The 27,414-nt window shown below is 48.8% G+C and overlaps 1 protein-coding gene and 1 non-coding gene across 2 annotated transcripts in view; both read left to right on the top strand.

Moving 5' to 3' along the window:
- The window catches only part of Task6 (TWIK-related acid-sensitive K[+] channel 6), a 76,181-nt gene that overhangs the window by 15,050 nt on the left and 33,717 nt on the right, over window positions 1-27,414 (top strand). The window lies entirely within an intron of this gene.
- Window positions 14,829-14,996, top strand: LOC144135596 (U1 spliceosomal RNA). The gene has a single exon (XR_013315542.1). It is a non-coding gene; the product is annotated as a U1 spliceosomal RNA (small nuclear RNA).

The raw sequence follows: 27,414 nt of genomic DNA, 5'->3' as shown, positions 1-27,414 counted from the left end.
AGATCATGAATGGCAGTTTACCGATATCCCTCAAGAGAAATGTATACAGCAGCTGTATCTTGCCAGTACTCACCTATGGGGTAGAAACGTGGAGGCTGACGAAAAGGTTTCAGCTTAAAGACATCGCAGTGAACTATGGAATTAAAAATGATAGGTGTAACGCTTAGAGACAAGGAGAGAGGAGAGTGGATCAGGGATCAAACACGGGTTAATAACATCCTAATTGAAATGAAGAAGAAGAAAAGGTATTGAGCAGGACACGTAATTCGAAGGCAAGATAACCGATGGTCCTTAAGGGTAACAGAGTGGATTCCAAGAGAAGGCAAGCGTAGCAAGACCGGCAGAAAGTTAGGTGGGCGGATGAGATTAAGAAGTTTACGGGGATAGGGTGTATATGGTGGCAGCAGCTGGCACAGGACAGGGTTGATTGGAGAGACATGGGAGATGCCTTTGCCCTGCAGTGGGCGTAGTCAGGCTGATGATGATGAAAGCTGCGATTCTAAATTTCGAGCGAGGCCGTGTCTATGTAACCGATTTTGGCATACTAGGCTAGCCCATTGCACCCCCAACCCTCCAAGTGGAGCTGATATAGCTTCCTGGGCACTCTGACAATCCCGGGAACGAGGCCGCCAACCTTTTATCCTCAGGTTCTTTAAACCGGGCTCAGGCGGTTTCTGATCAGGGATACACGAAGAAGCGCATGCATTCATTCACCTATTACCCTACCGACTACCATCTCTCCTTCCCCACTCCTGCCGGCACCCTATGCCCAGAACCGTAGTCTCTCTCCTTCACATCCTCTCCTTCTGCCCGGCGGACACTCCCCTGCGGGGCCTCGAGTACCTTAAGATCTGGGAAGACTGGGAGACCCTGCTGCGCTCCTTCTACTACTTTCTCTACTTCTTCTACTTTACCTGCAGGATACGGATTTGGCCTCCACATGGTGACCTCAGGAGTGTCTATTTGGGTTTTTGCGGACAGTGTTTCTGTGATTTCTATTTAAGTGTCGCTACGGTAGAGCAATTGCCGGCAGCAACTGCAAGGCTAATCCCACCGGTAGTTTACAACCACTCAACTCAACTCAACGGAGGACCCGGCCTTACGATCATCTTCACTGGCCGGGCCGGCAGTGTTATGGACCTCAGAAACACAAACAATTGAGTGCAGTGGGGTCGTGCGGGGACCCAGGGGCCTTCGTTACGGTAAACTTTTCCTTTCTCTCTTGGTGTAACGCTGAGAAATGGTCAGACAGAATCATGAATTGGGGCAACAAAGGCGAGTCGATGCTATCCTAGCAAATATTACCTAACAAGAAATCTACGTGGGCCGAAAAGAGGACCCGTAGAACCAATATCCGGCCCTCTGTAAGGGTACTGCTCAACAGTACTCCAAGGAATGGGAAGTGCGCGTTCGGAGCAGACATATCATTCGATGGATGAGACTAGGAAATTGGCAGGGATATGGGATGACCGTGGTGGGCCGGGCAGCAGTTATTCAAGCGCGCTGAGAGTGGCTTTTGTCTCGGAATAGATTTAACTAGGACTAGCTACCCTACATTTAACTGATCCGATGATGTTGATGACGATATACTCAACGAGTGGCCTCAGTACGGAAATAGACACACACAGACAAAAACGAAACGCAACGCTGACTTGTTCTTCGTCTTTCATGTGTTTGTGTCTGTTCCCATGCTGACACCACTCAAGCACTGTGCCAACCAGCTCAGATACAACAAGTCTTACGCAACGAGTTCCTTATTTCGCCAATTTTTGTCGCTGTTTATCGAGGGTGGCCGAGATTAGTAGCCAAAGCACGCTGACACAGCAGGGGCCGTATTTTGCAGTATTTGACTTTATCATTTCATTTGGCCATTGAAACTGGTGGCTGTTCCCGGTGACGTAGGCCATGGGGAATGACGTCATGCTAGCCGCGATATAAACACGCTCATGATGCAATTTACTTGCATGAACATACCTCAAGCCGATGCCGAGCTTGCAGACCGGCTCCAACGCCGACGAATGATTGAGCACGACCATACGTTTAACATGCCTGACGAGCTTTACAGGCGCTACATCCTTCTCCGGAAAGCAAGTGTGTGGTGATTGCGCGAAGAATTAGCGGAGCATAGTTCGTGTGACACGGCCGGACTGGATGCGGCGGCGGTATAGGGCGACTGCATTGGCGACGCCCGCTCTAGACCGGCCGTGCCTGAGATTGATCGTTTACTTTCGCACCTAATTGTTGCTTTCGACACAAATTACGAAACTAAACGAAATGAGACGTAACTAGACATGAACCCACGGCGATCTTTTTTTGTTTCTTTTAAACTACGGAGAAACGTTTCCTTCTATTTCGCCTTCGCTTCTTTTCTAGGTTGCCTGGTCGCAACGAAAGGGGAGAGTCTGGCCATTTGAACTCGTGGACAAGTCACATAGAGCCTGCGTCCTTATCACCTTGTATATTGTTCAACGAAAAAAATATACACAGTGCGCTGATACGAATGCATCCACAGCAAAAAATCGTCGACATCTTAGTAACAGTGTAGTCGGTTTAGCTTATCAGCACTGAAATGAAGAAAGAATGCAGGGATACAACTATCCTGAGACCTTTAATATAACGCATGGCTTTGCAGCATGCAAAATAGTCGTGTGGGACACTTTCTCCGTGTTTTTTTTTACCATGAGGCTTATGCTGAGACACAACGTAGGAACGCGAATTTATACTCAGCATGAATGACTTCTGAATAGAAGCCTTAAAGCTCAAGTTCTTCAAATAGAATCAAAATGGAATGCAATAGTTTTAATGCCTCAAGTCCGTGCCATGACTAGGGGCACTACAACCTGATAGCATAACACGAGATACGTTTTAGTGAAGGGCCCCGGATGAATTTCGACCTAATAAATAAAATAATATTTATTTAGGCTTTACTAATGAGTATATCAAGGCATGTTTCAGCAATCAGTAAACTATTAATTTATAGATGTTTATTTCAGATGATAGGTGATAAATGGGTATGAATACAGGAGAAACTCAAGATATTAACAAGACCACCCATCAGGGATATGAATTTCCAAAAAGGGTGCTAGCTTGCAGATCCTATCCTGCACGACACGCGACTGCCGCGCCGCCAGTGGCAGCAACGCGGTCACCTTGTGGAATGCATGTCGAAGTCTTCAAAACCTACCGTGGCGCCAAAGCACTAATAGAGGCCTTAAAATCGCTGCCTGAGGTTTAATATTTGTCATTCTAGTCAGCGCAACCAAATTAGGACAAGAAAGTTACAGCAGTTGCGGCTCGAAATTTGGCTGGTTCCAGCCCCATGTGTGTTGGACGCCTCCACTTGGTTACATTTTTGCGATCATTTTTTTTATTTTCTTCTGTTTTCAGACGAAAATCTGCAAGGATGGGCTGCTTTACGGAAACTACAAAACGTTTATTGGAGCGAAAGCACTCATACGCTCGCCAACACCGACCAAGAATAGGCGTTTTTAGCATACCGGAGACGTACTAGCGGATACGTGTACCGGTATTAGACGTTTTTAGCATACCGGAGACGTATACCGGTTTACCGGACACCGGCTGCGCACGCGCAGTGGCTCCCCCTCATCCCAACAATGCCACTGCGCATGCGCGAGAGGGGTCCGGTAAATCGGTATACGTCTCCGGTATGCTAAAAACGTCTATTGTCACCGTACGTATACGTACGTACGTACATACGTACGATCTTGTGCCGTTGCCTAACAATTTGAATTACTACCCGAGTTTACCCGGGTTACTCAGGTAAACACGGGTAAGTTCGGAGGAGCGTCGCCCCATCTGCGCGAGAGGTTGCCCGGGAAGAGTAGTATGGGTCGCACAATCCCTACAATCCCTACATCCACCTGCCAGTGCAGTGACGCATCTCTTGACTGCTGCGCCACTGGGATGTTAGTGTTACGAGGAATCGCCGCCATTTGTGAATGTTAAGTAGAGAATGACCAATTCTGCATATATGGGCGTTCACCCACTACAGATATCCCGTGATACCCATAAGGCGCAGTTTAAGCGCCCCTCCCAATTGAAGAATGAACACCCACGTTCGCAAGTCTACTCGGTTTAACTACGTTAAACCCCTACAAATCTTTATCCCTTAGGTTGGATCCAACAGGCACAGCGTAAAAAAAAAAACGTAAGGCCACACTCTGTACCGGCTTCGATGTGAAAACATGCGGCCAGAATGCAAACCACCATCACGTGCTGACTACCAGAACACCACAACCATGCAGCCATTGCGTGGGGTATAGAAGGGGAAAGCGTTCTGATGAGGTAGAAGAGGAGGAGGAGGAGGAGGAGGAGGAGGTACCCGAGTTCTGTGAAGAGAGGACATGGAAGGAAGTGTCGAAGCAAGATGGACGGCCGTGTACAAGGAGAGGTCGACGAAAGACGATGTCAGGGAACGAAGCGCCGAGGGTAACACGCTGCTCTAATGATGTCCCTCGTCCGTGGGCGATCGTTCAGCTGCTAGATGTCGCCAGTGCGACAGGCGGCAAGTGTGACAGCTCCCGGCTTCAGCTATCCCTTCCCCCCTCTCCCCCCCCCCCCCTCCTCCACACTCCAGAAACCAACCTTCCCTGCCGTTCGATATTGCTCGGTGACGACGAAGTACCTGCCGCAATATGTGTTTGTGTGAGAGCGTGTGCAAGTATGGTGTCTGTATGTATGTCCGAGGGCACATAGGCAGGAGGATACGGCTGTGTTCAGAGTAATAAAAAAAGGAGACGGAAGGGCAGGAAAAAAGACATTCGGTTGGGTCGCGACATGTCTTATAACGTGGCTTCTTGTGCTGCTGTTGCTGAACTGGATATGTCACTGCGGCGCTCCCAGACTGGTATTGAGCAACCCTTTCGATTACGAGGGATCGAAACGGGACGAAAGGAGTAGGACGAAATTAGAGCCTGTCTACTATACGCGAGTGAGGCTGAGTTAGGCGACCAAACGAAGTCAGTGAAGGCAAATGAAGTAAATAGGCCAGCAAGTGAAGTCAGTCCATTTAGGGATGGTGTTGTTCGATTTTCCTCGATGCAGTATTTTTAATCAAGAGAGTGCGATAACACGCAGAAATCTACGGAACTTTAGCGGCAATCTAAATTCGTCACAGTTGGGCAAATTGAAAAAAAGCTACTTAAAATGGAACCCGTTCAAAAAGGAAGAACCCAGAGGGGCCATGAAGACGCGATTACGAGTGGACGATTTTGTTTTTTCCGTAGCCCGAAAAATCAGTGGGAACTATCTCCACTCCTCCGAGAAGAGACAAATGACCGTGCAGTGAAAGGACGTTCGACTGCTTCGAGAGTGGAGTAATTAAATTACTTCTCCAAGTAATTAGTGAAGCAACGAAGGGCTTGCGGAGGAGAGCATGTTGGTTATTTTATTAACCCCTTTGTCGGAGTATTTTGACCCCACAGAATGGTAGCCACCTTTTTTTTAGATCACGTTTGGCCGTAATGTCGCTTACTGCAGTCGTATTATTTCGTAGTTTTCACTGATGCTATATAGTTCATTTGATATATCTTTCTGGAGCTGCTTCTATTTACTAAATTACCCTTGCGCATCTACATTGAAGCCTCTCCGCTGCATGTGAACATATTATATTTGTCCAACGCATGCACAGACGGGTACTTCAAACTCTGGAACTCGATTTCGTGCCAGCATGTGCCTCTAACGTTGTTCAGGAGCTAACGTGTCTAATTTATATTCCAACGAACATTAAGCTTTCTTCTCTAAGTGTACTGAAAGAATGCAATTTCAAGGAATCTTTGGTCTCAGCGTGCGAGCTTTAATCACATTTGGACCGTTCTAAATAGAAGCGAGCAATGGGATTTAATTACTTTGGGGAATTCACCGCGCCGGGTTTTATTATTGGACACGCTATTTCCTCTGGGTCGATTCAGGCATGGAATCAGTGTATTTCGCCAGTACACAGCTATGTGCATAAAAGCCTGAAAGTCAGCGAAAAAAGTTGAAGTGAGGATGAGGACAGCCGATATAGTAGCAAAAAATAAAATGATAAGCGTGGCTCAGTGGTCAGGGCGCTGGACTATTTAGCCGGAGTTCCCGGGCTCGAACCCGGCCGCGGCGGCCGCATTTCGATGGAGGCGAAATGCAAAAGATGCCCGTGTGCTGTGCGATGTCAGTGCATGTTAAAGACTCCCAGGGGGTTGAAAGTATTCCGGAGCCCTCCACTACGACACCTCTTTTTCTCTTTCTTTTTTCACTCCCATATTCCTCCATTGCCACATGGCGCGGTTGAGGTGTCCACCAAGAAGTGAGACAGGTACTGCGCGTTTCGTTTCCCAGATGGAGGCCAAGTGGGGCACGAAATCGAATGAGGCATAACCGATTGCAAAAAAGGAGCAATTACTCACTAGCACCTACCCAAGAGCAGACATACGGCTAAGCGTATAAACAGCTGGGCTAGTTGGTTCACAGTCGCATTATGATACATCGTTCTGGCGCACGAAAAACACGGACGAAGGAAGAACAGACACACAATCGCCGGACATCAACTGAAGTTTATTCACAGAAACCAGTCCTATATGTACACATGTGACCACCAGGTAACTGATATCAAAAGCACAAAATCGGGAAAACCAAAAGGCAATCAACCAGAGCCACAGGTTCCATATCGCACACGTGCCTTCATGCAAAACGCCCACACTTTCTGTGCCTAGCTGACACGATCAACACCGTTAGCTTTCAGATAATCTAGTTCCTTTCTTCTAAGCACAATAGAGGGAGTACTGACGCAGTGATCGTTATCATTGGCAATACAGAGGGCTTCAAAAATTTCCCGGCTTTTCTGAGTCCTGAACTTTCTTAACACACTTGTTTCTTCCAAAAACGCCTTGCATGCTGGCTTATACGAACAACGGCGAATGTGGTCAGCTAAATGACCTCCGCCACTAATCGAAGTTACTGTCCTGCGATGCTCTAGCAAGCGTTCGTTGATACAGCGCCCGGTTTGTCCAATGTAGCGTTTGCCACAGGCGAGAGGGATGTTATACACCACGCCAACCTTGCAGTCGACGAGGGCTTTGGTGTGCCTAATTTTGCAGGCAAACATCTTTTTGGGTTCGTTTACTAGCCGGCACAGGCGTCCCAGCTTCTCCGGAGCTGAAAACACTACACGGACGCCGCACTTGTCCCCGACCTTCTTGAGGCGGTGCGAGATTATCTGAAAGCTAACGGTGTTGATCGTGTAAGCTAGGCACAGAAAGTGTGGGCGTTTTGCATGAAGGCACGTGTGCGATATGGAACCTGTGGCTCTGGTTGATTGCCTTTTGGTTTTCCCGATTTTGTGCTTTTGATATCAGTTACCTGGTGGTCACATGTGTACATATAGGACTGGTTTCTGTGAATAAACTTCAGTTGATGTCCGGCGATTGTGTGTCTGTTCTTCCTTCGTCCGTGCTTTTCGTGCGCCAGAACGATGTATCATAATGCGACATACGGCTACAGTGAACATAGAGAGAGATAGACGAACGGAAAGGCAGGGAGGTTAACTAGGCAGCGCCCGGTATGCTACCCTACACGTGGGAAAGGGAACGGAGGGAGAGATAGACAGGGGAGAGAATAATAATAATGTTTTTTTTTTGGGGTAGGAAATGGCGCAGTATCTGTCTCATATATCGTTGGACACCCGAACCGCGCCGTAAGGGAAGGGATAAAGGAGGGAGTGAAAGAATAAAGGTAGAAAAAGGCGCTGTAGTGGAGGGCTCCAGAATAATTTCGACCACCTGGGGATCTTTAACGTGCACTGACATCGCACAGCACACGGGCGCCTTAGCGTTTTGCCTCCATAAAAACGCAGCCGCCGCGGTCGGGTTCGAACCCGGGAACTCCGGATCAATACCCCGCCGCGGTGGCTCAGTGGTTAGGGCGCTCGACTACTGATCCGGAGTTCCCGGGTTCGAACCCGACCGCGGCGGCTGCGTTTTTATGGAGGAAAAACTCTAAGGCGCCCGTGTGCTGTGCGATGTCAGTGCATGTTAAAGATCCCCAGGTGGTCGAAATTATTCCGGAGCCCTCCACTACGGCACCTATTCTTCCTTTCTTCTTTCACTCCCTCCTTTATCCCTTCCCTTACGGCGCGGTTCAGGTGTCCAAAGATATATGAGACAGATACTGCGCCATTTCCTTTCCCCAAAAACCAATTATTATTATTATTAGTCGAGCGCCCTAACCACTGAGCCACCGCGGCGGGTAGACAGGTACTCCATCCATAACTACAGCGCAAACGACAGGACAGAGATGAAGAAGGGACACCACACAGCGCTGACTCACAACTAAAGATTTATTGGATGCCAGCAGGTATAAATACCTCCCTGGCGGCCAGAAATCCAATAAATCTTTAGTTGTGAGTCAGCGCTGTGTGGTGTCCCTTCTTCATCTCTGTCCTGTCGTTTGCGCTGTAGTTATGGATCATCGTAAACACCAACTCGCCCAACAAATGCTTTTGTAGACAGGTACTCCACGTTTCGTTTTCCAGATGGAGGCCAAGTGGGGCACGAAATAGAATGAGGCATAACCGATTGCAAAAAAGGAGTAATTACTCACTAGCACCCACCCAAGAGCAGACATACGCCTACAGTGAACATAGAGAAAGACGAACGGAAAGGCAGGGAGGTTAACTAGGCGACGCCCGGTATGCTGCCCTATACGTAGGGAGGAGAACGGAGGGAGAGATAGAAAGGAGAGAGAATAATAATAATTGGTTTTTGGGGTAGGAAATGGCGCAGTATCTGTCTCATATATCGTTGGACACCCGAACCGCGCCGTAAGGGAAGGGATAAAGGAGGGAGTGAAAGAATAAAGATAGAAAAAGGCGCAGTAGTGGAGGGCTCCAGAATAATTTCGACCACCTGGGGATCTTTAACGTGCACTGACATCGCACAGCACACGGGCGCCTTAGCGTTTTGCCTCCATAAAAACGCAGCCGCCGCGATCGGGTTCGAACCCGGGAACAAAGGGAGAACAAAGAGAGAACAAAGGGAGATCACTTTTCCACATGTCCGTTGGCCATTACTTGCAGGGTACACAGGGCACACACTGATAGTTCACAACATTGCACCCAGTCCTGACTCCTTTAAGAATTTGAAAAGTGCCTTCAAAGCTATCCTCTGCGATGAAAGCTTACTCCAAGGACCCAGAATCTTGGCTTCAGTAAGGGGCCGAGGATATAAGTGGCGGAGTGTTGCAGCCAGGATTGCACGCTCACGCTGAAAGCGAAGGCAGTCACAAAGTAGGTGGTCTATAGTTTCGTCGCAACCACAGATCTCACACGCAGGAGAGTCTGCCATCGCGATTAAGTGGGAGTAGGCATTTGTGAACGCCACTCCCAAACACAGGCAACACAACAGCGTAGCATCGCAGCGGGAGAGGCCGGACGGAGAACTGAGTTGAAGTAAGGGGTCGAGGCGGTGCAGACGGCATACGGAGTTTCCAGGAGGAGGCCATGACGCCAAAATCTCATTTCGGCCAAGCATTCGCAGATGTCTTGCTGCGTCGGCTCTTGTCAACGGTATCTGGACAATGTTGGCACTGCTGTGAGCCGCTCGAGCTGTATACAGCGTTAGCTGCGTCGTTTTCGACAATGCCAGAGCGTCCCGGTATCCACTGGAAGACGATATCAAGACCCTCTTCCGCGCCTGGTGTTGAAGATGTCTTAATTCAGCTACGAGTTGTTCGTGATCGCCATGGCGTAAAGTAGAATTAAAACATTGCAGGGCTGATTTTGCGTCGCAGAACACAGCCCATTTGTGGGGTGTTTGTGGACCGATAATAATAATAATAATAATTGGTTTTTGGGGAAAGGAAATGGCGCAGTATCTGTCTCATATATCGTAGGACACCTGAACCGCGCCGTAAGGGAAGGGATAAGGGAGGGAGTGAAAGAAGGAAGGAAGAATGAGGTGCCGTAGTGGAGAACTCCGGAATAATTTCGACCACCTGGGGATCTTTAACGTGCACTGACATCGCACAGCACACGGGCGCCTTAGCGTTTTTCCTCCATAAAAACGCAGCCGCCGCGGTCGGGTTCGAACCCGGGAACTCCGGATCAGTAGTCGAGCGCCCTAACCACTGAGCCACCGCGGCGGGTGGACCGATGTACAGTGAACATATTTTCATTGTAGCTGTATGGCTGCACTTGTGTGGATGGTAATGAGTAATTGCTGCGTTATGACAAATATACTCCTCCTTGGAGAATTTCTCAAAAACATTGACTATAACTGGTTATACAGGAGACATACTCGCGCCAGCTCCCTGACTTTGGCGTTCCTTAAGATAATGCCTAATGGCCCTATGCCTTATATACCTTGACAAAAGCGGAGCGGATCACTAATGAACAGCGTTTTGCCCCGAAAGTCCTCCAGCCTGTCCTAGAAAATAAAAGTGATTGATTGATTAACAGTGTCAGTAACTTATGTCTCTAGTCCAATAAGCATCGTGTTTTACTCGCAACACGTCTCGTACGTGCTGTGTCGTCAGCCACTTATGTAGCCCACGTGCCCCGTATTGAGCATCTCCATAATATCAGTACTTTGTTCCCTATGGTCCCTTATACGCCTTGTTCCTCATGGAACATGCCCCTTAGGACCCTGGTTTTCGGTGACGATGTAGTACGAAAGCTCAGCTATTGCTCTCAAGGAAATAAAGCGAACACAATCGATTTAGGGGACAGTAGGTTTGACTAAGTTGTGCCTCAGTCATTGGACACCACAGTCTACGAGTGCCTTTGCACGAGGCAATAGTTACTCAATGTGTGTGAAATTTGCGAAGCTTACTAAATGCAATCTCTTGGCGTATCTCGTTAAGTTGGTGCGTTGGTTTACTGCCACGTTAATTCTTCTCTGAAGTGGAACACGAAGGAACGGCGCTCCATCAGAGCAAGGGAGCGACAATTCTGCCGGGGGGCGTGGGGGGGGGGGGGGGAGGTGGGGGCGTAGTCTAGCACGACCGGAAATTGAATGGAAGGATGACGTTAGGGAATTCGCGGCTAAACGGAAGCGGCGGTTGGCGCTGAACAAAGCTAATCAGAACGCAGCGCCTTTGTGGTGCAGTGGCTACATCCAGCAGATAATGATGATGATTATAATGAAGACTCATCGCTCAACGTGTTTAACATTCACCACTCGTCGTGATTCCCGGAAGCGGTTTTGAGCGAGGTTCTTTCTGTTTCTTTAGCCATAATGTACTTGACAACGTTTACCAAAGCGTTGCAGGCCGGCAATCAAATGACGTCAGCCCCGATTCGTCCTAAGTAAGCGACAGTTTAAGCTAGATGCGCACTAATGTGAATTTTGTAGACTGAACATTAGTTCATCAGCTTCACACAGACCCAAGATGTTTCGAAAAGCTTTAATAATAATTGGTTTTTTTTTTGGGGGGGGGGGAGAGGAAATGGCGCAGTATCTGTCTCGGCTGTCTCACATATTGGCGGACACCTGAACTGCGCCTTAAGGGAAGGATTAAAGTAAAAACTAAGAAAAGAAAGGAAGAAAGAGGTACGTTGTGGAGGGCTCCGGAATAATTTCGACGACCTCAGTGGAGCCCTGGAATAGGGGCACCAACCCTGCCAGACAGAAGATATCACGGTCAGGAAGATGGAAGAACTCTGCCGGACCGCTGAATGACCTTGTAATTAGAGCAAATAATGTTTATCCTATCCTATCCTATCCTATCCTATCCTATCCAACTGGGGATCTTTAACGTGCACTGACATCGCACAGCACACGGGCACTCTTTACGCTTTGCCTCCATCGAAACGCGGCCGCCGCGATCGGGTTCGAACCCAGGAGCTCCGGATCAGTATCCGAGCGCCCTAAACACTGAGCCACCGCGGCGGGTGAGGTTAATAATAATAATAATTGGTTTTTTGGGGAAAGGAAATGGCGCAGTATCTGTCTCATATATCGTTGGACACCCGAACCGCGCCGTTAGGGAAGGGATAAGGGAGGGAGTGAAAGAAGAAAGGAAGAGAGAGGTGCCGTAGTGGAGGGCTCCGGAATAATTTCGACCAGCTGGGGATCTTAAACTTGCACTGACATCCCACAGCACACGGGCGACTTAGCGTTTTTCCTCCATAAAAACGCAGCCGCCGCGGTCGGGTTCGAAACGGCGGGTGAGGTTGAATGGTACGAAAGTCGCGGCAGGTATACAATTCAAGGTGCATATGTCGTCGGTTCGAATCTTTGCCGCAAGCTAGCCTCCAACTTGGCTAGCACATGTAAGCTTTCGCAACGAGAAATCGTATGACACCACTCGGAACGCTGTACGACAGGCGGTTGTATCACAATATTGGTACGAATGTTCTCGGGAAAACCTTTGGGGAGTATATGTTGACGAGCAACATGCATATGATTGCTTGATGTGGTGGTGCTTTGCTTGCTGTGTGCGTCATGGGGCCGCTTCATGAGGTCACCGTATTTTTCTTGCTATCGCTGGGATTTTCTGTACCATCTGCGAGTGTACACACACACACACACACACACACACACACACACACACACACACACACACACACACACACACACACACACACACACACACACACACACACACACACACACACACACACACACACACACACACACACACACACACACACACGCACGCACACACGCACGCACACACGCACACACGCACACACGCACGCACGCACGCACGCACACACACACACACACACACACACACACGCACGCACGCACGCACACACACACACACGCACACACGCACGCACGCACGCACGCACGCACACACACACACACACACGCACGCACACACGCACACACACACACACACACACACACACACACGCACGCACGCACACACACACACACGCACCCACACACACACACACACACACACACACACACCGCAGGCTTTTCTCGTAATGGGACAGTAATGTTTTCACACTGATAATCCTTGTCCTTTCGCAGAGCCCTGTTAGTGCATTACCGCTGCCGCGAATTGTAGAACTCACGGGAATAGCAACAGAAAATATCACACTTGAGATTAAACCTTCATAAAAAGGCTTGCGGTGTTTAAGTTGCCATTCAGAAGTCCTTACCATTAGAGTCAGTGGAAAAAATTTGATGTACTGTCTCCATCTCGACCGCTCATTAAAAGTTGGTTGAAAGCGTTGGAGGGAAGGTTGCGTAAATTGATTTCGCTTCGGCACTCCTTCATGGTGCACAATGTGGTTTTTAATATCGACTATCGAAATGACAGTGTTACAAGTGCCCTATAGCGATTAATAGAACCGAGGTTTGCCTTTTCAGATGCTCCTTGTAGCACCAGGTCGAGCACTATTGGTCTCACCGTGGAAGCCCAATTTAGCGAAGCAGTCACGCGTACGAATCTAGTGACCTTCTGACAAGGAATAGAGCACACAATGAACTAATCACGCGCACAACCTGGACGCATTTCTTATTGTGCAAATAGTTTGTGCATACTACTTCTCCGCCTATCTTCTCTTGCTGTCCCCTCACCTCTTTCATTTCATTTCTCCATTCTGCCTGCTATCCTTTATTTCCGCTGCCCCAGCTCAGGTGCTTCAGTATAGATGGCAGATGCCGGGGCTAGCAAAAATCTTTTCCTTCTTTTTTACTATTATTTTAATAAATAACCGCTACCACCATCAGACAAATGAAATGTGTATAGTACGGTACACTGTTAAAGGAAACAAGCGATCACGTGGCCACCGTGCTTTTCGAAGCGCCTCCATGAGAGTCAGTGAGAATCGACGGCCCAGTGCGCATGCGCGGAAAGCACGCCCGGCTGCTCTTTCTGCGCATGCGCCTGGAGCCTCCCATTCTCGCGGGCGCTGGGCGGCAGTGTTTCGCCACGAGCAGAGGCCACGCTATTGCTTGTTCTCTTTAACAGTGGACCGTTTTGTAATTCCTTCGATCATCATCTGTTGGCGCTATTCGTCTTCTAGACGACAAACGAACGAACCCAATTACCCGCACTCATTAGTTTCATGACCCCATCAATCGTCCTACACGTTTCAGTTTTATTTATTCATATACCCTAAGGCCCTTCTAGGGTGGTCCCTCTACCAGAGCTGCGCAGGCCTTAGCGGTGTACTTGGATCAAACGTAAGCCAAAAGTAAATAGGAATAATAAAAACAATGCTTTCGCATTCAAAGCGCAAAGTAGTGTAGAGTGCCCTCAAGTTTTAATAATAATAATAATTGGTTTTTGGCGAAAGGAAATGGCGCAGTATCTGTCTCATATATCGTTGGACACCTGAACCGCGCCGTAAGGGAAGGGATAAAGGAGGGAGTGAAAGAAGATAGAGGTGCCGTAGTGGAGGGCTCCGGAATAATTTCGACCACCTGGGGATCTTTAACATGCACTGACATCGCACAGCACACGGGCGCCTTAGCGTTTTTCCTCCATAAAAACGCAGCCGCCGCGGTCGGGTTCGAACCCGGGAACTCCGGATCAGTAGTCGAGCGCCCTAACCACTGAGCCACCGCGGCGGGTCCCTCAAGTATTATGCTCCGCGAAACACGGCGCAGCGCGCATGTATTCTTAAAGTGGGGTAGTCCAGGTGAAGCATGGACTATAGACCACACATTTTCCGCATAGCACCGATAGGACACTAAAAGCAGCCGGCTTCAATTTACAGACCCATGCATGCTAACCTTTAAAGTTCTTAAATTAAATTTTGTGACCTTGGACTTCAAAGCAGAACACAAATATTTGTCAACACCTGCATGGAAAGCTGCGCAACATTGTACGTCAGTTTCATTGACTTGCGCGAGCAGCAGCAATCGCAGTTCATACTTACCTGGTGCCAGCAGTTCCGTGGTCAGGATGGCGGACTGCTCGGGTCGAGGCCGGTCATTGCACTACGGCTGTGCTGAAGCCCGCCACTGCTTCCCCAAATCGGGGTAGGTGGGGCATTAAATTTTTGGTAGTGCGGGGAGCGGCGTTCGCGCCCTCCCCCGTCATATAATTCAAAAATTAGAAATTCTTACCCGCCGCGATGGCTCAGTTGTAAAGTCACTCGGCTACTGCGCCACAATATCCGCGTTCGAACCGGACTGCGGCGACAGCTCCCGGGTTCGACCCCGACCGCGGCGGCTGCATTTTTTTGAGTGCGATGTCAGTGCACGTCAAAGATCACCAGGTGATCGAAATTATTCCGGAGCCCTCCACTACGGCACCTTTATTCTTTCACTCTCTCCTTAATCCCTTCCCTTACAACGCGGTTCAGGTGTCCAACGATATATGATAGATACTGCGCTATTCGATTTCCCCAAAAACCAATTTATAAAATGAAACTGCGCAGTATCTCGCATAAAGGAGGGACTGAGAGAAGAAAGGAAAAAGGTGCCGTAGTGGAGGCCATGTGCTGTGCAATTTCAGTGCACTTTAAATATCCCCAGCGGTCGAAATCATCTCTTTCTTCCTTTGATCGGGGGTCCAGCTCTCGTTAAATCTAGACTGACGTGATAGCCACAGCTAGCCGAGCGGAAATTGCTCAGTTGAATTGCATAGTCAGTCTTTCGCCGCTCCGTTTCGCTGGCGTTCCTTCTTCATCTTCCGCACCACGTGACCAGCCACGGCGCCGCGCCGCCGGCAGCTCCTCCGCACCACGTGACCGTGGCCGCGCAGCCACCCTGAAGGCTCGGAATGCTACCGTAATGTAGCTATCGCTTCAAAAGAGATGCCATAGTGGATGGCTCCGGAATAATTTCGACCACCTGGGGATCTTTAACAAGCGCTGGCATCGCACAGCGCATGGGCGCCTTTGCGTTTCGGCTCTTTGAAACGCAGCCGCCGCGGTGGGGTTCGAACCCGGGTACTCCAGCTCAGTTCCCGAGCACCCTAACCTCTGATCCACTGCGGCTGGTCACGTTCCGGATCCGCACTTCCTTTTAGAGCGAAGAGCACGGCGAAGCTAGGAAGCAAGTAATGTGTTACCCAAGAGGAGAAATTTAAAATTGGTTTTGAGGACAGGAACGCGGTAACTGTCTCGCATATCTCGGTGGACACCCGAACCGCGCCGTAAGGGAAGGGATAAAGTTGGGAGTGAGTGGTGAAAGGAAAAAAAGAGGCATAAAAAGGGGGAAACGGAGGAGGAGAGGGGTCGCGCTCAGTTTGCGCCGGCTGGTGCGTAATGCAGCCACGTGAGCAAAAGTGGCTACGGCCATTACCGGTAATGTATGGTCACTAACTCGTTAACGCTATCGCCTCATATCCTTAAGGCTGAGCTCGTGTCCCTTCCAATTTATTTGTACTAGCGTAGTTAAAAAAAAAAACATCATTCACATATATTCCTCTATACTTTCCTTGGTTTTCGTGAGTCTCGGCTTTCTTACTACACGTGTGTCGTAACGAGCCCCTCATTTTTCAAGCCTCGTCAGCTGCTAAATAGGTTGCAGCAGGCCATTTACTCGTTTTGAGAGAGTCCTGGTTCTTAAAGTGTATATACTGCTTTTAACGCCTTTCCCCGTCATATTTCTGCATTAGTATACTCGTGCTGCACCTTCATGCTGAGTGCACCGGTAACGGCCGTAGTCGTGAAGGTAGACTTTACGCGGGTTCGGAGTATTTCTGTCTATTATCGCGAAAACACCCAATCGACATCGTGTGGCGACGCGGAATTTCATTTAACTATAAAAAACTATAAAAACGCAAAACAATCAAAAGGAACCACACATTCAGCCAGCCACATGGTTGCTTCTGTTGCCCCGACAATATTCTTTCCATGTCTGTTCGGTGAGTCTCACCGACTTCCTCAGGAAAATCACGAACGTAGTTTCTAAACAGCCAATAATCATTTCATATACATCGTGGAGTTGGTTAGAATTATCACTTAGCGGGTTAGTGTCTGGTTCTAAGCTCACGTTACTAATTTTCAGAGGAGCTATCAACCTGTGACAACCGTTTACTATCCCCCCTCTTTTTTTAGTAAACGTCATGGTTACTTTTTGAGAGTGTATAGTCTGAGACCGTATTTAGCAAGCCACGAACATTTAATAATAATAAAAATTGGTTTGTTGGGGAACGGAAACGGCGCAGTATCTGTCTCATATATATTTGGACACCTGAACCGCCGTAAGGGAAGGATAAAGGAGGGAGTGAAAGAAGAAAGGAAGAACGAGGTGCCGTAGTGGAGGGCTCTGGAGTAATTTCGAACACTTGGGGATCTTTAACATGCACTGACATCGCACAGCACACGAGCGCCTTAGCGTTTTGCCTCCATAGAAACGCAGCCGCCGCGGTCGGGTTCGAACCCGGGAACTCCGGATCAGTAGCCGAGCGCCCTAACCACTGAGCCACCGCGGCGGGTCACGAACATTCTCTGTAGCCATTTTGCAGCCATTTTGTGCCTTTCATGTTTCCACGGCATGGATGGATGGAAAAACTTTATTTTCGTCAGAGAGCATGTGTGGACGATTCCGTGTCAGATGGCCATCAACCCATGGCTGACGGCGACCTGGGTGGCCCACTCCACGGCCCTGGTCTGGACGACCGGGTCTGAGCTGGCCAACACGGCCTCCCACTGCTCGAGGGAAGGATCACGCATAATGTCCGCCGGTGGCGGTGCTATGCTACAGCTCCATAATATGTGGTCATAGGTTGCCAATTCGTGACACCATTTGCACTCCGGCTGAATGTCCGGGTAGATTTTGCTCAATACGTATGGGTTGAAGAAACATCTAGTCTGCAATCGTCGCCAGACGCATTCCTGCGCCTTCACCAATTGCTTGTCCGGGGGTGGGTAAATCCTCCGCTCAAGTCTGAAATGATTAGTAATGTCATGAAAGGATACCAGCCCATCTCTCGTGGACCTTCCCGGGACGTCCAGCTCACCTACTCGGCTGACGAAACCTCGAGCATTCATGCGAGCCGTCTCGTTCCCAGGGTTCCCAGAGTGTGCAGGTACCCAGACAATTTCCGTCTCTGTAATCCCTCGCTCCGTGGCCCGATTCAGCAACCGCGCCGCTGTGACAGATATTCTGCCCTCGCCAAATTTCGGATGGCTGTTTTTGAATCGCTGAAGATCAGGTCAGCATTACTACTAGTCATAGCTAGTGCTATCGCCGCTTCCTCAGCAGTTTCTGGGGAGCGGGTTTTGACTGATCCAGAGGCGATCAAGCGTCCTCGCCCGTCCACCACCGCAATTGCAAATGCATCCTTGTCCTTATACTCGGCGACATCTACATAGACTGCCCCGTTGTACTTCCCGTACTTGGCATGTAAAGCTTTGGCTCTTGCCTTCCTGCGGTCCTCATGATGTATTGGATGCATGTTCTTGGGCAAAGGTTTTATGTACAAGCCCTTGTGCATTTCCCGCCTCATCTGAATTTTCGTGTCACCGGCTGGAACGTCAACTCCAATGCCGATCCTTTCCAATATGTCCCTTCCTGCTTTTGTTTTTGAAAGCCTACCGAGCTGCATCACCAAGTGCGCCTCCCGTAGTTCTTCTAGGGTGTTGTGCACCCCTAATCCCAGCAGCCTTTCGGTAGACGCATTTTGAGGCAACCCAAGGGCCGCTTTATACGCCTGCCTAATCATAGCCTCCACCTTTCCTTTTTCCGCCGCGTCCAACTTCAAATAAGGCGTCGCATACACTATTCTACTGAGCACAAATGCCTGCACTAGCTTACACAAGTCTTTTTCCTTAACACCTCTCTTACGATTGGCGATCCTCCTGATTAGCCGCACGGTAGCATTGACCGTATTTTTAAGCCTTTGCAAGGACTCGCTATTCTTCCTGTTAGTCTGCAGATACATACCCAGGATCCTGATCGTTTGGACCTCAGCGACCGGTACTCCCCCCACTTTCACCTCTAAAGGTGGTGGCGGCGTATAGTGCCTCGCATGTATCCCTCTTGGTTTATCCCTCAGAACAAAAAGCTCGGACTTGGGCTGAGAGCACGAAAGTCCTGCTTCCCCTGCTAGCTCCTCCACAATATCCACCGCCTGTTGTAGAGTTTCTTCCAACTGTGCGTCACTGCCTCTTGTTACCCATAGAGTAATGTCATCCGCATAAAATGTATTTTAAGTCCCGATATCCCTTGCAGCCTGGGTGGTATCTTGATCAAGGCGAGATTAAATAGGAAGGGCGATAATACCGACCCTTGCGGTGTCCCTCTGCCCCCCAATGGGAAGGGATCCGATTTCATTTCTCCGACTACAATCTCCGCAGTCCTACCCTCCAGAAACGATCTGATGTACCGGAAGGTTCTACCCCCCGGTCCTATGTCTGATAGGTTCCTCAATATTGCCTCATGGGTAACATTGTCAAAGGCCTTAGTGAGGTCGAGCCCCAAGATAGCCTTGGTGCCCGTGCCGTACCCAGGATCAACCACGTCTTTTTTGAGCTGTAACATGACGTCCTGCGTCGATAAATTAGCCCTGAAGCCAATCATTGTTTCAGGTATCAACTCATTGTCCTCTACATAACCCTGAAGCCTGTTCAAGACCACATGCTCCATCAATTTGGCCAAGCACGACGTTAGCGAGATGGGACGCAGATTCTCAATGCAGAGCTTCTTCCCTGGTTTAGGAATCACGGCAACTTTGTATGCATTTCACAAGCGCTATATAATTGGTTTTTAGGGAAAGGAAATGGCGCAGTATCTGTCTCACATATCGTTGGACACCTGAACCGCGCCGTAAGGGAAGGTTTCACCCCCTCTAAAGGAGGGAGTGAAAGAAGAAAGGAAGAGGTACCGTAGTGGAAGGCTCCGGACATCGGTTTAGGACATCGGACAACACGAAACTTGTCTCCGCAGTGTCACTGTTGTGCTAAACTGTCCATGCCCAAAATTCTTGGATAAATTTTGAATACTGGATTATTCTAAGGTATTGTTATCGAATTATTGAAGACAACGGTTCATTCTTTGGATGCGTAGCAAAACCTTTCTTTTAGAATGTTTCCATCGCTCGGATCGAGCAGTTAATGCTGCCTTATAGAAAACTAATGGGGAACGCTTTTGACGACACCAAAAATGTCAAACGCAAAAAAATACAAGCCTGTCGACGGCAGATATGCGGGTATTTTGGTTGTTATAGTACAATCTTACAATGAATGAAAAAACTGCGTTCATAAACTGTTCCCGTTCAAAAATGTTTTTGTCCAGCACTGTTGAACTGTCACATCACGCGCAACTGCGCTTCGATGCCGCAGGGGTTGGGAGCAGCAAGGTGTCTGAAATTTAAAAAATAAAATAAAAATTAGCTGAGTCAGTAACCAAGTAATATTTGTGGGAGCTCAACCTGCTCCAGCGCGCGGCGAACAAAAAGTAGCCCTTTGATAACGCGCGATTGGGTCACTGTACTAGACCATGTCTAAGCGCCTAGTAGGCTATTGTACGAAGTGGAAAACCTTGAATTGATCCGTGCTGCAGAAAGGCTATACCATCGTTGGTAGCGCCTTTGTCAAAAGTAACCACACTCTAAAGAGAAATGAGTAAAAAGGGAGCCTTTGTATAAAAGGGAGTGTGCTAGAGGATAGCTTACTCCTTTTTTTACTCCCACATGGGCACATTTGGGTTAGACTGTGCTTCTCATTCGCATAGTGTAGCCCTTACGGGTTCTCCAAAGATCAAGAGCTTTTCGAAGGTAAGGATAATGGTTCTCCCCACTGTGCTGACATTCACAGCTTGATAGGTAGCACATGCTCCACTATACGACAGAGGAAAAGACAGGCAGCCTGGTTACTCCTAGCGAAATTGGTGCATTGTGGACTGGCTAACCTAAAATGACGAAGCAATGACCGAAAACACAGTGATGGCGCCATGCAACAACAAAGTAATGAACTAACGACATAGATACCACCGTGGACATAAACATGAGCAGGATGATGCAGACAAGAGCGCCTAGATAACCACAATCGTCGTTAGGAGAACTAAGGCGGATGCGCCTTTGCTCTCACAATCTCGCCTTGAGTGTTTTCTACAACCGCAAAGATTTTCATTACGTTTTGATTCAGCAGCTTAGTTTTGAAAATGTACTCTCACAAGGTTTACTGGCCCAGGTTCATCGCCGTCGATAGGAGACGCCGGCAGCACTGGCAGTGTTTATCTCGTCAGTAGTTCGCGTCCTCCCCGTTTCATGGCGCCACTGGTAGTTCTTGCTCGTCGTCCGTTGTTTCAGTTTAGTCTGTCCATGACTGTTCCTCGCTTTTCAAGTGCAGGCGTAGGTAGCGGATACCTAGGAACAGAGAAGCACTCCAGGGCCCACTTGACTCTCTCTGTCACCAGGCAAAGCCTGTTATCGTCGCTTCTCCGCTCGAATCGTCCTGCACGTCTCCACTGTCCTACGTATCTAACTACACTCTCTTCGCACAACCCCCATTCGTCTTCATCTAGGAAATAGAGTGCTCAGTCTACCGTATCGGTCGTCTGCGCCGGGAAACAAGAGAGGAAATGGCCGCGCCGAGTGGCGCTGCTAACAAATTGCACTCATGCACCGAAGTGTCTCGCCAACTCCCCTCATCACTCCATTCTCTGCTGACTTTCCCCTTTCGTGTACCTTCACTTCTTGCGTTAACGGAACGTCCGCAGTGCTCGCTTTTTGCGCAAAGGCGAGCTAGCTCCTTATCGGGGTCATTTGTGCTCCTGAACCGGGACCCATTGCTTTGGCCAAGTGATTCTGCCGTTTGGTCGACCGGCCACGGCGCTCGTATTGCGATGAGGACGAACTGCAAAAACGCCAGTGACTTGTGCGATGTCTGCGCTCGTTAAAGAACTCCAGATGGTCGCCATCCATTCCGCCGACTCCTTCTCACCCCTTCACTTCACCCTTTCCCCAAGCAGCACAGGCAATTGGCACAACATTGGAACCGTATTGGCAAACGACGGCCCTACAAAGGACCAGGATGGAACCGTCCATCCGGGTCAGGTGTCCGTCAAGAGTGAGACAGTCACTGGGTCACATTCCTTTCCTCATGTGCCAATCAGCGCGCATCAGTGAAGACTTTAGTAAGGCTCAGTCTGAGTACGGCACTGTGCGCCGTACAGGTGCGAGAAATGTAAAAGAGAACACTTAGCTCGTCCTTAAGAGAGAGTACTATTTTTACTTCTGCATCAGGCTTTAAAAATGTACCGTGGCGATGATTCGCCCAAAGAGAAGCGAGTTGGAGTAAGCCGAAAGCATGCTTCAAGTTCATACTCAAAGACTAAACGTCGGCTGCTTTCTAATAAGTCGTACCCGTGCTTAACGCGATAGTCTTAAGGCTCCCGTTCTGAAGAAGATGACGTCGGCGTTGTGAGCTAAAAATCCCGCAGAAGCAACCTACGTGGGCCACCTAGGTCACGTGACCTTGTGGCGTCATCACCACCTGCCTTCCGGATAGTGAGCAAACTGACCACCGTGGCAGGTGGGAGTTATAAATTAATGACCGGTCGCGAGAGGTTGCTCGGGGAAGAGCCACCTGGTTCGCTCAAGCCCCACCGGTGGCAGCACCTGCCATCGCAGGGCAGCGGCGCATCGCTTAAGAGTTGCACCACTGCTCCAGGAGCGGCATGAGGACTCCCAGAAATCTATGAATGTGAAGTCGAGAGTGACCAATGCCGCGTATATGAGCGTTAACACATTTTCGCTGCCACGTCATGTCATAAGGCGGAGCTTAAGTATCCACTCCAAATTTTAGTCACGCTACAGTACATGCAACTCTTGCCCGATCACCTCAGGCGAGCTGCACCGATGTGCATGCCTCAGCACATTAGTGGAGTTGACGATGATTTTTAATGGCGAATGGGCAGCTTTGGCCAAAGTGCGCCATGGCATAGGGGGTGTTGCCTACAGAATGTGGGTAATAATAATAATAATAATAATAATAATAATAATAATAATAATAATAATAATTTGTTTTTGGGGAAAGGAAATGGCGCAGTATCTGTCTCATGTATCGTTTGGACACCTGAACCGCGCCGTAAGGGAAGGGATAAGGGAGGGAGTGAAAGAAGAAAGGAAGTGAGAGGTGCCGTAGTGGAGGGCTCCGGAATAATTTCGACCACCTGGGGATCTTTAACGTGCACTGACATCGCACAGCACACGGGCGCCTTAGCGTTTTTCCTCCATGAATACGCAGCCGTCGCGGTCGGGTTCGAACCCGGGAACTCCGGATCAGTAGTCGAGCGCCCTAACCACTGAACCACCGCGGCGGGTCAGAAGGTGGGTAAAGGATCCATTTTGCAAGCACTTCATCCCAGAGAAGCCGAGCACCAGGTCAGGGGAAAACATGTAGCCGTTGGAAAACAGTCGGTAGCCGGCGGGCACTGGGGATCGAACCCCACGCCTCCTGCGTACGATGCGTATGCTCAAACATATGAATGGAGTTCAATGACAACTTCAACTTGGAAGTGACTGTGATTGTCCAATTAGGTAATGGAGTTAACAAATTGCAACCGTACTCTTAAATGCCTTGCGAACTCCGCTCCCCCTCCACGCCCACCACTCTCTCTGGCTCCGCTGATTTTGCCTTCTCATGTACAGCCATCTTTTCCTTTACAGGAAGGACCACAGTTTGGCTCGGTAGTGACTGTTATAGTCGCATACAACGCCTCGGTAGTGCCAGTTATGCACGGATACAACTCAAGAACGAAACGGCTTTTCTCTGTGAAAGGTCCAGCCAATGGCGTCGGCCGATTTTCATGAACCTGCCAGCGTGACAATGCAAGGAGCGGCATTAAAATGCAGGCAGGGAACTGTCCCGACCATGCAAGGAAGGGATTATCCCTTTTCATCCCACTATAGTGGTACCGATTCGAAAGAAAGGTTTCACAGTTCTAACAAAAAAATTAAGCCCTAAGAATTGTTGAGTGCAAAATATTTATGCCCAAACACTTCAAAAAATAATTTACAACAATCTCGAAACCTCAGAGCCCCGTAACTCCCCGCTTAAATCCGCCCCTGGTGTGCAGGCCACTCTTAGTAAAACACCCGCAAAGCCGTGAGGAGCGGCCGATGACCGCCACTCTTAGTTCATCGTAGCCGTAGGCCAGTATATAGCCACCCAATCCGCTCTCTCTCGCTCGTTATTCGCTAGAAAAAAAAAATGCGTACAGACCGGCAGCAGCAGCAGTCGCTGAGAGAAGGCGAAACTAATTGAGCTGCCACCGCGGATGCTGCATTTGGCTCTGGCCCAATTCCGCGGCCGTTCCCTGCCTAAAGCGCGCAGTGCGCACGAGGCTGGGGGCGAGCAACCGCCAAGCCCGCTCCCTTCTCCTCTGCCTCCTTTAATGATGGATGCATTCACCCGGGGCCCTGCCGCCGCAGTGCCGGAATTAGATGCGCGCATGCTGCTGCGTTGCCGAAAAGCAGGCGCACCCCCGGCTAGCTTCCTTCAGCATGGTGTTCATTCAGCTCAGTCTGTTGGCTTGCAGTCTTTCGCGGTGAGTGATAAGACGTGCGTGATGCCAAGGGTCGATGCGGCAAAAACTGCTTGAAAACATAATTGGGTGTGGTGCGGTATGGTATGGTATGGTATGGCATGGTACGGTATGGTATGGTATATTGTGCTATGGTACGGTACTGGTATAGTATGGTATGGTATAGTGTGTTACGGTACGGTACGGTATTGTGGGGTATGGTGGGTGGTGTATACGGTGTGGTATGGTATAGTGTGGTACGGTACGGTACGGTATGGCAGGGTAGGGTGGGTGGGGTATACGGTACGGTACGGTACGGTATGTCATGGTATGGTATAGAACGATACGATGCCGTACGTTACGGTACTTTATGGTATGGTGTGGTATGGTATGGTATGGTATGGTATGGTATGGTATGGTATAGGCGTGCAGAGAGGGGGGCAGTGGTAAACGAAGAGATGAATCAAGCTAGTGTACGACTAGCCTGATTGATGTTTCCGGGTAAAGGCCTACCGCAGTACACATTGACAAACTGGTTGTAAAGGAATACTCCCTTCAAAGTACAAAAGTACATCATATGTGTGTTCGCGTTTCATTCCAGCCTGACTGTACCTCAGAATAAAATATGTCGCGGGTCTCCGCTTGTCCTGTTCCCTTCTCACCCGTGTTTGTATTGCGCAGTTCCTTTCTTAATGACTTGATAACCGTGATCAATAGTGGGGTAATGACGTGAATGGGCAATCTAGGCGAGCCTTCTCATTGGGCGAGCCCAAGTGACGTGGGCGAGTTGAGGCGGGGGCGGTTGCCAGTTATTGTATTTTACATTCGCGTCGGCGTGCATGAGTTGAGGAGGGAGAGGAGGATCATCTTTTTTAATAGCCGGCATATTCGATGTAAATGAAGCTAGCTTGAAAAAATGGCATGGTTTTAACGCAGTTAAACCGAGCCTAGGACGTGCGAAAGCAGTTGAGACAACAACACCGCAGAGGCAACCGCGTGCAAGTGCAAGGTCAAAGCTGAAGGTCAAAGGACAATGGTCAAAGGATGAGGCCTTCAGCCTTTTTTAATGACCTACTGCTTTCGCGGTAAAAAAAAATGCAGTGAGGTGACGAGTGATGAAACACCGATCGGTCGTGCGCTTTTGAAAACCTCAGCAAATATTTTTGAAGAATGACAGCAGCTCGAAAAACGGGACAACGGACGAAGAACAATGAGAAAAGGACGAGAAAATATAATTTAAATCTTTGTTTAACTGCTGCCATCTGAAGGTCCACAACACAGCACTTGGGTGTGTTTACATCTCTCCCTTGTCGAGATCATCGGCATCTCGACGAAGGCATTCTTGCCTTTCGAGAGCGGGCAGAAAAAGGCTTACGCAAAAAAAAAAGCAGAGATTAAAAGCCTCATGCTGGTAAACGCGATTTCATCCGGCAGAAATCGAATCATATTCGGTTCCGCGCCTGCATTATTCGCGGCGTAGTCGATCATATGACCGCGCAAGCAGCGAAGTATTTTCGGGCCTCTTTTGTTTTGTTTTTCTTTTTGTGGGAAGTTTGGGGGAGGGGGGCGGACAGAATACCTGACCTTGCGATGGTTGCAGAAATCCCGAGCAGGTAGACGAATGAAGGTGTCTAACGAGAAACGTGCCTATGCATGAGGGAAAAAAAGCACGAATGTAATAAATCCTTGCGCTACTCTGCTGAATCCCTTTTAATGCACGTACCTGTACGGCGGGGTATGCGGAAGGTGACTGTTGCCCAACATGCTCCTCGGCCGCCCGCTCGTAGCTGGAGATAATTGCATCTTCTCATGCGTCGCGGCCGTAATGCACTTCCACCGTCTTTCACCTGCTCGCTCTCTTGCTCTTTCTATTTTTGTTTTAATGTACGAATCGTGGAACCGTGTAGTCTCGTTTCTGTATAGAACACCTCACGCGGGACTTCGCTGCGCGGCAAGAAAAAGCGCGGCACTTTTTCCCTTATGTATCACCATTTCGAAGGATTTGCCTGTTTTACACGTTGGGGCGGTAGTCGGGGAGACAAAGAGATTATGGAATTCAGGACAGTCAGTGTAATGAGACCGTTATTCGGGAAATTTTCTTTTGTTTTTCCTACGACGGGGAAGCTTGGGTAATATGCAGCACGCTTGAGATTCGGTTCGCGAGGCAGACCTGTGTGTAAAGCCGGAGAGAGTTCGCGGACTGTCGTGCGCTACTTGGTTATATACAGGGTGTTTCATAGGCTTTTTGAGTTAGAAGAGCGCTTTTTTCGGCAGAGCGTTTCCAGCGGTGCAAAAGATCAGAATACAGCTAAGATCGCTAACTACCAGACTGGTTATCTAATACTGAGCAGTTAAATTCTTACTATTGCTGTTAGGTGCCTTAATTATTGAAAGGCGCGTAGGCCACCGTAAGTAATATCCCTATCAGTTTATGGAATTTCAAAAATGCGGTTACCCTCGGCCATGTGGCCCAACAAATTTCGGCTGCATCGCGGCAAAATACATGCGCTTTCGAGTAGCTTGCAGGCAAAGCAACCTCTCCAGTGCACGTAACTCGCCGAAATGGACAAAATTCGTAGTGGTTATGGCGCTCGGCTGCTGATCCGAAAAATTCGGGTTTGATTCCGGCCGCGGCGGTCGCATTTCAATGGAGGCGAAATGCTATAAACCCGTATATATATATATATATATATATATATATATATATATATATATATATATATATATATATATATATATATATATATATATTATATATATATATATATATATATATATATTAGTAGACAAGGTAAAACAAATAAGGGGGCCCGTTTGACAAACTTATGAAGGGAGCTAACAGTCACCGAAACCAAGGTGCATAGTGGAACGTTATTTTTTTTTTAATGTGTTATGCTTATCAGTGGGATAATATCACTTAGATTAATAAATAGCTTAAAGAAAATTACTTATATAAAGCAGCAGGAAAACAACCACGACGCTGGCAGACTGGACAGCCGTCGCCGTCGCTCAGTTGGTAAGAGCACCAGACGCG

The sequence above is a fragment of the Amblyomma americanum genome, chromosome 5 (genome assembly GCF_052857255.1).
Source record: "Amblyomma americanum isolate KBUSLIRL-KWMA chromosome 5, ASM5285725v1, whole genome shotgun sequence".
NCBI classification, from domain to species: domain Eukaryota; kingdom Metazoa; phylum Arthropoda; class Arachnida; order Ixodida; family Ixodidae; genus Amblyomma; species Amblyomma americanum.
The sequence above is the reverse complement of the archived record's forward strand: the minus strand, read 5'-3'. Positions and strand labels throughout refer to the sequence as shown.